Here is a 13,254-nt window from a genome sequence, read left to right as displayed (position 1 = left end):
CGCTTGACTCACGCACGGAAGGTTCCGGGTTCGATTCCCGGTGAGAACACAAAAATTAAAATGTGATTTTTCTCAAGCCTGGGTGCTCTGTGATGTAATTCACCACTGTAATTAGGCCTCCTGGCCTGTTGTGGTGAAAAAAAAAAAACCTAAAATAAATGTCAAAAATGTTTCAGGAGGGCGGTAGGTCTAGAGAAAATTAAGGGGGCTTTGAGACGGTCTAGGGCAGATTATTACAGAAGAGAAATATCAGCAGACGAGAATTCAATAGCTTCCCTAATTTATCAGCAGCATCCTTCGACAACGACGACTTGCTTGTTTCCTGCTAACGCTTGGAGAACTTCCACGGTGATTTCAAAGAACGATGCTAGAACAACTGTTTGTTCAACGATTTCCGATAGCATTTCCATCGTCGTATTTGTCTGAACGTAGATTTAGTGCTGTAGCAACGTACTGAACATATATTTTGTGCTGTCCTTCCCATCAAAGGGAAGTAGTGTTGTTCTCTTAATTGTCAAATGTAGCACTAACAATCCTTTCTAAACACCACATCACCACAGAAAATCTCGAGTACATACTCATTGTGACAGTAACCGACGCGTCGCGACGTAGACAACTGAAAATTTTATGCAAATATTCAAATTTTGAGATGATTTTTTATAAATGTTAATGCAATACGAGTCCAGATAAATTTAAGTACATACATATCGTACATTAGTCTATTTGAATATTTTCCCTCTGAATTCAAACGACAAAAATCACATTTTAGATTTGAAATAAAATGAATTCAACTTTATACCAAATGCAATACAAAGTCCGTAAAACGATTTAAAAACCTATTCAATTTGTTTTTTAGATTCGTTCAAAGAGGAAAAAGTTCAATGAGATGTTTGCACACTGTTAAGTTAAGATATACAAATAATCTTAAATATGTACTCGTATTTTGCTTGGACAGCGCCAGCACCAGGATAGCGTGGGCGGGAATTTCTTATGATAAATTAAGCGTGTTCACTACTGACAGGTCACTTGATACTACTTTGGGAAGGTACATTCTATTCTCAAGATATTTTAGTGGGATACAAATTGATTCTCCTAGTTGATCTCTGTTGGATCCAATTGAAACTGTCGTGTATGACGGAGCCGCGTTATGTAAATAAATAAATATCCTTCTTCGCGATATCCTCGCAATACGATCGAAAATGACTCTTTAATTAATTTGAGTCTGTCTACAACATACACTAATTAAAGTAATTAAAAAAAAAAAATGGTAAAATTTGTGTACAGTGATGGTTTTCCTAGTACCGACTTAGTATTATGAGCCGGAATGTTTTCAATTTTATAAATATATCGACTTTAATTTAAGCGTGTCTGAAAGTTTGTAGACAAGTAGTGTAAAGTCCGCTGAGACTTTTATCAAATTGCCATGTATTTTCGACAGAGATGCTGGACCTATGATAATCTTACTTACATTAATAAAGGTTTCAGCTATGTTCGATATTGAAATTGAACTGAAACACACCTATGCGTGTACTGGCTTGAGTGAGAATTCAAATAATGTATACTTTTCTTGTAATTTGAATATAAAACAAACAGTTTTATCAATTTAGTTGCCAACCGCGCTACATCAACAGGTAAACTTCGCCATGATTTTTGTTTTATTTCTACATTTTGTTATTTTCATTTTAAGAATTATTGTGCTGAATGTATTTGAATTTTGTATAAGGATTTATCTATATCGGTTATATTTATTTTGTTTTCTGAAATACTGTTTTACTCCCATTTGACATTTATAAATATTGAATGTCTAGTTTCTAGCTAATATTGCCACAGGTTGGATGGTTAGTCCTTATATTAAAAAAAAATTAACTCAGCAATCTTCAAAAAAATATTTAAAATATTGAATGAGGAATTTCTAGCTTAAAATTCCTAAATAAGTTGGTGAGTTTTTAAATGAAGAGGAGTGGCCTTGGCACGAAGCAAGTCGACTAACTATTCTAACTGCATCAAGGAAATCAACCGCCAATGAGAAAGTCCAATGGTTTAAAAAAAATAAATTGATAATAGACTTCCAAACTAAGCCAATAAGCGTTTTTATTTTATTTTTTTATGTATCGCATTACCAGCTCTATGATTTTATTGAGTTTTGTGATTTTGACATTACTCCGCCTGTGACGTCTCAAGTTCTCTACGATGAGTTGTCTTGATTGGTGGGTTGGCTTCCGATAGCCGGAAATGCATCATAACACTCTGTAATTGGTTGATTTCAGAGAACTAGTGACGTCCTTCAAAGTAGTTCATTTTTATCAAAATCATGTTTATTACTTTTTATACATTTTAGGGAAACTTCGCCGTACAATTGAACGCTCTAATTTTTACCGTGCGTAAAGGCCGTTTTACATTGAGCATAAAATGGTACAAGATCTTGTGCAAGTTTTCGCTCGGTTATTTAAAAATAATTATGGTGCCAAATCTTGGGCCATTTTATTAGCTGTATTACAATGGGTAGTTTCTTGCGCGTAAGCATGCGCAGTGTGTAGATGTTTTCGACGCCTTTACAGATTATGGCCAGTTTGACATTTGACAGTTCACAAACCGATCTATCCAGTGACAACGCTGCTACTGACAACTAACAACTAACAATGTATTATTATGTTTACGATCAACAATCAACATAAGGCTTCTAAATCGACATGCATCGTAAATATTTACTGCTAGCAGCATTTGCAGTATTTGCGGTCATCATTATTCATCTTCCGTGCTCGATAAAGATACAAAAAAAAGTGAAACAAATAAGACAGAGGATAAATAAAATGACACAAGCAACAACAAAACATATGTGTTAAAGTTGAAGTTGACAGTTACGGCTTTTGGTTATTATGCTTTGAGAACCAAATTTTGAGATCAATAAAATTAATATTATAGTCCTTAGGCGTAAGTATAGCCTGTGAGCTCGCCAATACATGACAGATGACAGCAAACATAACCATAGAAAAACACAACAGTTCAACTTAGAAATACAACGTGAATGCAGCAATGCTTGAAATACATGTCAATAATATTCTATTAATAAATAATATTATTTGGTCATACGGAACTTTACAGCACACATTAGTTAAATTACTACTAGCATTTTATCGGCTGGGAGGTGGAAAAGCCAAAAAAAAGTACTAAGAAAAACTATTAGCATAATTTGCATTTTGCCACGGGTCGATTACGATTTTTCATAGGTTATAAATGTTTTGATCGACAAAATAAGAACGACGCTTTGGCGAAGCAAAGAAATTCATGGCGTAGCCGAAATATTGTAATAAAAACGAGGATGTTTTTGTTAAGTGACGTTAGCAGGCGCTACCCAGGGACAACTTTGTGACGTACAAAATTATTTAAAAAGAAATTCATGGCGTAGCCGAAATATTGTAATAAAAACGAGGATGTTTTTGTTAAGTGACGTTAGCAGGCGCTACCCAGGGGCGAGTTTGTGAAATTATTTAATAAGAAATTCATGGCGTAGCCGAGATACAAATTCGCGTGGTGTTTCGAAATTTAACAGTGTTGGTAGCTGCCTAGTTACAATTTTTTTTTGTATATATGTAATTTTCCTATTATAAAATGAAAATAAAATTATCGGTATTTTTTTTTTTTAATCGCTACCCGTTTTTTACATTTGTGTTATTTTTGCATTTTAATTAATATTTTTATTATAAAGCATATTATGATTTATTCTAATTTACTGTACTGTTTTTATTACAATAAATAAAAATGTGTATTTCTCGATGTATTTTTTCCGTAATAGACAATCTATTAAAATAAAACTCATCAAATTTCAATTGTCTGTTGCTTTGATTTCCAATCTTCTTTTTTTTCGATGGTTAAAACTCTAGGAAATTCAAAGACAATAATTTTTTTACTGTCATGTATTGGCGAGCTCACACGCTATACATAGCCCAGTCCTTAAAATGTAAGATGATTAGAATGACAGTTGTCAGAAAAACTGACGACATAACTTTGTAGTAACTTCTAAGGAGTGATTTATATTGACACACGAAAAATCATTCGTATTTGGTAAGTTAATTTTTTTTTTAATACAATTCTTGACATATAAATCAACAAAAATATATAAAATCAGCTTTAAACCTTTAAAAAAATTAAAATAAACCAAGTTATTAACGACGTTCTTACAAGGTTACATCATTTTGCAAAAACGTTAGAGGTGGGACAGATTGATCAATGTAAATTGATCGAATAAAAAAAAAATCGTTTTATAATGTTCACGAAAAAAGTATAAATGTCTTATTTTTGGTGAGTAATTGTATTCAATACACTATAATAGGCTTGTTTTTGAGTTTTTTTTTATCAATTTTCGGAAAAAGAGTTTCATGTTTGCATGAAAAAACTGATAAAATCGATTTGATCGGTACATGATCAGTGATCAGTAATTTTCATCACTATTGATTTGAGTTTGACAGCTGTCATTCTAATCATCTTACATTTTAAGGACTATAGAAACAAAATTTTACTCTCAAAGCCTACTTCTAAATAATTATTAGGAAGACGAATTCTCCAGTAAAATACTGTTTTGTCGGTTACGATGTTTTGTTAATCATGGTTCGATATGAAATATTATAATTAAATTACAGACAAAGGCAAAAAATAAACAATGTTGAGTTCATAATATAAATACCGAAGAAGCGGTTGACGCAAGAGACATTAATCTTTAAATTGGTTGATATTATTATCACAATAAAAAGTCGCACCGTCTCAATTTCGTTGTTACTTATCATTTTAAATACAAAAATAAAATGTAGAACATAATATTTTGGCCTTCTTTTTCTAACACAGATTGTCTATACTAGCAATACAAATAACAATGAAACATAATATAATATAATATAATGATTCGTGCATTCTAGCGCAAGGTTAATTTTTTATTTGACATACGTTTAAATTAAAGGGGGATTATTGTCAAAATCATTATTATTTTTTTAAGCAAAATTCAATAAGAAAAATAAGAATCTCCAACTATAAAAATCTCAATGTTTTAAAAATTTATTGGAATAGAGATAACAAAAAAGTTAGAGAAAGAAATACGTAAGTCTAGGCTGCAATAAATTTCGATCTTAATAACTCTCTAGAGAGTGGAATCCAGCCTTGTTTACAAAAATTTAGACATAAGTGTTTAAAATATCTCAAATAATGCTTCCTCTATATTTATATTTTATATTTTTATATTTTTATTTTATTAGGGAAATCAACAGTTCTACATACATATTTTTAGTAAACAAACAGATATAGTGTATAAACTCAGAACCAATAACAGATTTCCACATAGTATACAAAGTTAGTAAAGAATATATATATTACATATCAAATAAATACAAACAATTTATACATATAAAAATGTTATTTTCAAGTACTCAATAATCAAAGATTTTTTAAATATTAATTTTAAGAACATTAAGTTACTGTAAATTGGGCGGGATAAGGACAAAAAAGGACAAAAATGCTTGAAGAGAGCATAAGGAGGGGGGGGGGGGGAGATGTACATATTTATTATTATAATGTCTACTAAGTTACATAATACATTTTTAGTTTAAATTTTAAATCTGACAGAGTGATGTTTGTATAATCTATATTTTTAAATTTTGTATTGTACATTGAAAAAGTCCTACGAAAAAAAGCATTTTTAACATACGATGTCTTACTTGTTGGTACATGAAACAGGTGGTACCGTCTACAAATCCTGGCTGGCACATGTATTGTTATTAAAACAAGCAGCTCTGTACAGTCAACCATTCCTGTCACAATTTTGTAAAGCAGTAGTTGGTCCGCACACACTCTGCGGTATTGTAGAGAAATGATTCCATGGAAGGTGGAGGCAGTGAGAGTAGATACATAAGAAATACCGGTTTTGTATTTAAGGTACTTTATAAATTTGTTTTGAATATTTTCTATTCTACTTATATATATGGCATACTGGGGATTCCATATCTGAGAGGCGTATTCCAAATGGCTTCTGACAAATGTATAATATAATGAAATAAGGGCCTTTGGATTATCAAAGTGTTTACTCATTCGAATTATGAAACCTAACATGCTCAATGCTTTGGAGGTAATTTTATTGATATGCGATTCAAAAAGTAGTTTTGAGTCTAAAACAATCCCAAGATCTTTAATTTCGTGCTTTCTCATTAGTATATTATTGTTTAGTTTGTAATCAAAATTAAGATTTTTTCCTTGTGAATGTAATACAGACACATTTATTTATATTCAAAAACAGTTTATTTTCAATACAATAGTCAGTTAGACGATTAAGATCGTCTTGAATCATTAGGCAATCTTCTTGAGATTTAACTTTAGCGTATATTTTCATATCATCGGCATAAAGAAGAAATTTTGAATAACGAAAGCAAACATCAATGTCATTTATATATATAAGAAATAATAGGGGACCGAGTAGACTTCCCTGGGGAACACCAGAGGAGATTTCTGCCCAGTCAGATTTATACCCACCAATTACTACCGATTGACATCGATTACTAATATATGATATCAGCCAGCGCAGAAGATCACCATGTATACCTATAGCCAAAAGTTTGCGTGTTAAGACTGAATGGTCAACTTTGTCAAAGGCTTTGCTGTAGTCAGTATATATAGCATCAGTTTGGAAACCACTTTCCATTGTGTTTAAAATATCATTTGTAAATAAAGTAAGGTTTGTAACGGTCGAGCGTCCGGAGAAAAAGCCATGTTGTTGAGGACAGATATAGGATTTTACTGCATGGAATAATTTTTCATAAATAATTTTTTCAAATGAAATAATGTCGATAGTATTGAAATTGGCCTATAGTTGTTTGCGTCATTTTTTGATCCAGATTTAAATATGGGTGTGATGTTTGCTTTCTTCCATTGAGATGGAAAAACACATTCCTGGAGAGACTTTTTAAATAATATAAAAAGTGGGAGAGATAAATTTTGGTAGCACGCTTTAATAAAAATAGGAGGGTATCCCGTCTGGTCCACTACCTTTATTTATGTCAAGTTCCTTAATGAATTTTTTTACGATTGCTTGGGTTATATCCGCATATTGGATATCAGCTGATCCATAATTAGAGTTATTTTGATTGAACAGAATAGGTATTGTTTTTGGAGTAAAAACGGATTTAAAGTAGTCGGAAAATAAATTGCATATGTCTATTCCATTATTTGCAGTTTGGTTTAGGTAGATAATTTTATTAGGAATAACATGAGAGGTATTTTTAGATTTTACATATGACCAAAAACGTTTAGGATCTGTAAGAATTTCGCTCTCAATTTTTTTATTATAATTTATATAACTAATATAAGATAAATGTTTTAATCTTGATCGTAATAATGAGAATGCTTTGTAATCAAGTGAGTTTTTATGTAATTTATATTTTTTGTGGTATTTAAATTTTTCTTTGCTTATTTTAATAATAGCAGGATTATACCAAGGTGGGTATTTGTTTACCCAGACATCCTTCACGGGAATATAATTATTAATCAGGTCATTAATAATATTATAAAAGACAGTAAGTGCATCATCCACATTGTTGTGAGCAAATAAAGTTTTCCAATCGTAGGTTATAAGTTTTTCATTTATAGATTGGTAATCACCATTATGAAATTTTTTAATTTTTTTCTTTGACGATGTGTTAAGAGGATTATTAGAAGCTATAGAAAGAGACATGTTAATTGCTTTATGATGCGAATCCTCAGTCACCAGTGGACTATCACATACAGATAAAGTACTAATATTTTGATTGCAAAGTGCCAGGTCCAAAATTCTTCCTAATCGATTAGAAGCATGATTGAATTGATTTAATCCCAGAAAGCTAATGGAATCAGCAAATTCTAAACTAGAAGGTGTACGGTAATCAATTGGATGAAGGAATAAATTGTTATTAGTCTTTACCCAGGAGATTTCAGGAAGATTAAAATCTCCCAAAATTAAAAAAGTGTCGTTTGATGTACTATTCTGAGTAATAATATTTAGTTTTTGAAGAAAGTTATGAAGTAGGTTAGCATGTTTGGGTCCTCCTGGTAAATATATACAGCAAATGTTTAGTTTTGATTTAGAATTTATTGGAATCGAGATCCATATATCTTCTGCTTCAGTTTGCCACTGTAGTATTTCAATGGCATTTAATTCAGTCTTTGTCGCAATAGCTACACCCCCTCCAAGTTTTTGACCTGTGAGGGAATATTTTCTATCGCGCCTAAATACTGTGTACCTGGGATCGAATATTTCGTTATTACTAATACCATCCACCAACCATGTCTCCACTATAATCTCTAATTTTTCAAAAATCTTGTTTAAATAAGATTTATTTTATTTTTGCACCACAACAGGCCAGGAGATCTTATTACAGTGGTGAATTACATCACAGAACACCCAGGCTTGAGAAAAATCACATTTAATTTTTGTGTTCTCACCGGGAATCGAACCCGGAACCTTCCGTCTGTGTATGTTCCATTTGTATACGGACCCAAATATAATAATAAAGGTTATTTAAGTAACTAAATAATGAGGATGTTCAGTGTTTTTTTAAATATTTTTATTTGTTAATTGACTATTAAGCTAATCCAAAAAAAATCATTTATATTATTGAAATTACTTCGCGTGTGACGTATCAAGTTCTCTTCCCCTTCTTCTCGATGAGTTCTGCTAATTCGTCAGTTGACTTATTGTAAACCGGAAATCTATTTCAAGTCTCTAATCATATGTGGACGTAGTTCGTTTTTATTCAAACAAGTTTTATTAATTTTTTCTTTTAATACTTTTTTGAAACTTCGCCGTTCAATTTAATGCTCTAATTTTTACCGCGCGTTAGAATATTTCTTTTCTCATCAAAATACACGTGTTAAATTACTATTTATATTCAAAAGTTTTCAAATAGTAATATGTGAATCTCTCGTGTGAATTAGAGGCCTTGACAGTCAAAGGAAGGGGACAGTGAAAGGACTTTAGAACAAACTAAAATTCGCCTTGACTTAACTGACTTTGCCTCAGTATACCTACTCTAAAAATAAGTGTTTCCTTTTTATCCATTAAGTATTGAATTTATACGCTGTTACATCTGTTACGAACGTAATACTAAGAAGGTCGTATAGGTCTCCGAGCGAAGAGTTGTTCAAAACTCTACGAGTTCTTGATGTAAGGCAATCTTTGATTGAAACCCATTAACACTGGGATACCCTTAGACAGGATAGACAAGCACACAAAACACGAAGTTCTGTAAGCAATGACTTAATGAGGCTTAGAACTCGTGTAGCCGTGTTTCAATGATCTTTTATTTTTACCGGACTAAAACTGTATAACTTAAATCAGAAAAACCGACAGTAGAACATTCTTTGGAAAAAAATGGCAAATGGTTGTTCAACATGGGAAGCGAGGAATCAGAAAACTTTTTAACAGTTGTAACTTAATTTGTAGATAATCTGTTTGTCATTTAAACATACCTTCATCTTATATTATGTACTAGTGGCAAGCTGTAATTTATTTTATAGGTAATCAACATTTTTTAAAAATTAATTTTTACCAACGCATAATATATTGTTTGTACAACGTATAATACGTATGGTATAGTATAGTGTTCATTTTTTTGTATATATTTATTTTTGTTAATCTTTGCCTTTAATTTTTTTATAAAATTGTAAGATTCAATATGTATTTATAATTTTCTCAAACTGAACGGTTTGGGTAGGTAGGAAGAAATTGCCTTAAGGCAATATGCCCGCCCTTATATGTATATATATTGTATATGTATATAAAGTGTCAAATAAATAAGTACATTATATGTAGGTAAGTAGCATAATTATAAATTACTATTTTTTATGTAGTTCTGTGAAAATCAACTCAAACAACAATTATTATTAACCACGCGATATACGTAGCTTTATTCTATACTATTTTGATACAATACTTGTGCAAAAGTTTATTTAAAAATATCACAATGACATTCAGCAGACATTTCCATTATGATTTAAACGTCAACACTGAGAACCGGCTGATTCCTTTTAAATTGAATAATGCCAAAAACGGCCACTGCAAACGCTACATGTCATGTGTGATACATAATATTATGTCAACGATATCCTATCATAGAAAAATAGTCCTTCGGAAATAATGTTCGAAGTACTTGTTTTTAAATAGAGAATCTTCAAATAATATTTGTAATCTGCGAGCTTGTTTTAGTACTAAAAAAACGCGACTGGGTCAAAGACGTAAATAATAGTTTCCTTTTTTGTATGGAGGAATAAGCCGAGGTAATCAGCTAGTTTCATCGCTTACTGAGGACGAGCTGGGCGCTAGGCGCACTTTGTAGATATTTTTTGTAGGGAGATGTAAACGGTGGTGGTGATTTATAGTGAATAACCATTATTTTATTTATTTTCCCACAAGTATGGTTACTATAAACATTATTATCGAAAGTCAAATATAATCCCATAGATTATTTCGCTACACCGCGCTACTTCACTCGTTTGATTTATTCTTAGTGCTTAAGTAGAATATTGGTTTGTAATTTTGCATATGTGATTTTTAAATACATTAAATAAATCAATTGCACGTAAGATTTCAAATAAAGTAGTAACCGTTCTAATTTTAAGCTGTAAAGAAGTAACCGTTATAACTGAATTGTATAAATTTTAGTCGGTAACGTGTTACCAAAGATTTCTTTCTAGATGTTTCTACGCACACGGGAACACAAAAAGCTATCTGCCGAAAGTTCCAATAATTATTATTGACAAAGTTTACCAGCACCGCCGTCATATCTTTAATTTAAGTTTTTACGGGCGATTGTTTTTACTGACTATGGCGATTTCGAAGGTATTGTTTTTGATTAGGTAGTTGTTAGTTGTCACAAAAATAAACAGATGGAAGAATTAAAGAAATAAGGGTTCTCAAACATGAAAAGTGATCACATAAACCAATTAATGACAGGTCAGAAGCCCTGTAAAAAAACTTAGATTTCCATATTCTTTCTCATAGATGTAGCGTCACCAGGTTACGCAGTATTTCGGTAAGAGTTTTACGATTTTCACCAAAAGTATTTTCAAAACATTTTTTTCTGCACTCTTTTTCGATAGATTTGCGATTCATCTGTTGTTTATCATCTGATGCATGTATTTGTGGTACACACTAACACAGGTACAGTAAAAATGTGACTGAGTTTAGCACAAACCTTCAGAAATCATTCAACCATAATATAACTCGTACAATAAACTCTTTCCTCTATCGTTCTTGTTCAAATTTTAATTATTTTTATTCATCTATTAATATACAATTTAACATGCCCCTAAATTTATTTAAAAACAAATTAAGACTCATTCTGACTGCGTTACACTCCCACTTGCTTTTTAATAATGAACATGCTGAGCACTTACTCTCACACGAAAACACACAGAAACACCTGTACATTTACTCTCAGACAAATACACCCTTTTACATATATACATATATGCACGCACACATTTAAAAATTAACCATAATTTAATATGTATGATTATTATTTAGGAAATTCGCTGGTCTGTCTTTCAACCTTATTTTTATTATGTAATTTAATTATTGTTGACTGTTTGTTTCCGAAAAATAAATAAATAAAAAAATACAAGCATAATCGTTCCATGTCCGCTCCCTGGTTGGAGCATATGGCTTCCACAAAGAGCCTCCAGGCATAGTGCGTTCTCCCGAGTCAGGTTCACTCCTGTAGTTCTGACATAAACTGCCGACGAACACGACGACATCAACAGCGGACGTCCAGAACGTCGAGAGTCTGATGCCTTGTAAAGTAGTCGAGCGTGGATAAGGCTCTCAGGAGGCATCCGCGGTATATGGCCCAGCCACCAGTATCGCCTTCACTTGATGACAGTTCTCACCGGAGTTTTCTGCGTCCTTTCTCTTATCGATCGCACACCCAAGATTCTTTTGTGACATAAATATATTCTCAAAACTCATAAAATACAATACGATACAATGAAAAAATAGATATCTTAATGTTTTTGTGTACTCTACCTGTACCTAAACAAATAAATAAATGTACTACGTATTCAGAAATTGGGATATTTAAAAGGCCCTTTGTCTGATGCATTGATTATTATTTATTGTCATCGCTTATAAATTTTGTGTTTTGAAATTTTTATGTAATTTATTTATGCATTAGAAGGCTAAAACATATTACATTATATCAAGAAATGATACCAATCTATGAATAAACGCATAGATTATGCTTCAAAAGTTCGTCGCAGATACACAAGGAAAACATTAACAACATTATGTTATTTCCAAGAAATTTTACGAAACCTGAATTTATAAAATCTCAGACAACAATCCGAATCTCAAGAATTAACCTGATATTTTTTTCTCTGTGATTTTTTCCGGGCTATAACAAATAGGCGCATCCGTTCAAAAATCCGAATGATCATTTCAATATGTAGGTACTTGAATGAAAAAATCCAAAGGGATGCTCTAACTGAAGAATGGTATCCTGTCAATTTTTATATTTATTTTTCAAACAATCGGATATCAACTGATAATAAAATAAATCTTTTTTTCGTCGTGTTCATAATACAATTTCGACGCCTATTTATTTATTATTGTGCACACAACGCTATAGTATAATATGGTCAAAGCACCAATGAATGACCGTTTAAGGTTCAGCTTGTAGTAAAATCCACATTAAAGGTATAAATTTCATTATTTAAGCGTACACAATAAAAAAAATAATTAAAAAACACATTAATTTTTCTAAGTATGAGTATTGCAATTATAATTAATATTACTTTAAAAAAATAGCAGAATCACCAGTGAATGATCACTACTACCCCAGTAAAAATAATACCCAGATTTAGTTACATCATAACATTATAAAACACCCTAACACATTAGAATACGGATATATTCAAAGAATTGCATAAGAAATTCCATCAAATAAAACACTTACCACACCTTTCCTTATAAAAACACTATCAATCTCAGAACAATAACGAGAAGACGCACTATTACCTTTTGACAACTTACAGTTCAAAACTGATAGTTTTGTTTCCTACCAAAAGATGTGTCCGCCGACTGCTTTTGTCATAGTTTCTAGTGTTAAAAATGTTTTTACTGGACACATGTGGCAATTCTTATTATATAGTGTTTTATTAACCAATGGTCATTTACTGGGGGGTGGTTATTTACTGGTGCTTTGACCCCATATAAAAATATTACAAAAAACATAAATCTAACACGGC

At 31.6% G+C, this 13,254-nt stretch overlaps 1 long non-coding RNA gene across 1 annotated transcript; it reads left to right on the top strand.

Moving 5' to 3' along the window:
- The first annotated feature begins 1,765 nt into the window (after window positions 1-1,765).
- Window positions 1,766-4,804, top strand: LOC148271117 (uncharacterized). Its single transcript, XR_015825197.1, has 2 exons — window positions 1,766-2,921; window positions 3,949-4,804. It is a non-coding gene; the product is annotated as an uncharacterized LOC148271117 (long non-coding RNA).
- Window positions 4,805-13,254: the final 8,450 nt, after the last annotated feature.

The sequence above is a fragment of the Micrasema longulum genome, unplaced genomic scaffold, assembly GCF_059751315.1.
Source record: "Micrasema longulum isolate JH-2025_06_02 unplaced genomic scaffold, ASM5975131v1 h1tg003090l, whole genome shotgun sequence".
NCBI lineage: Eukaryota > Metazoa > Arthropoda > Insecta > Trichoptera > Brachycentridae > Micrasema > Micrasema longulum.
Note: the sequence above shows the minus strand (reverse complement) of the source record. Positions and strands in the feature narration are given on the sequence as shown.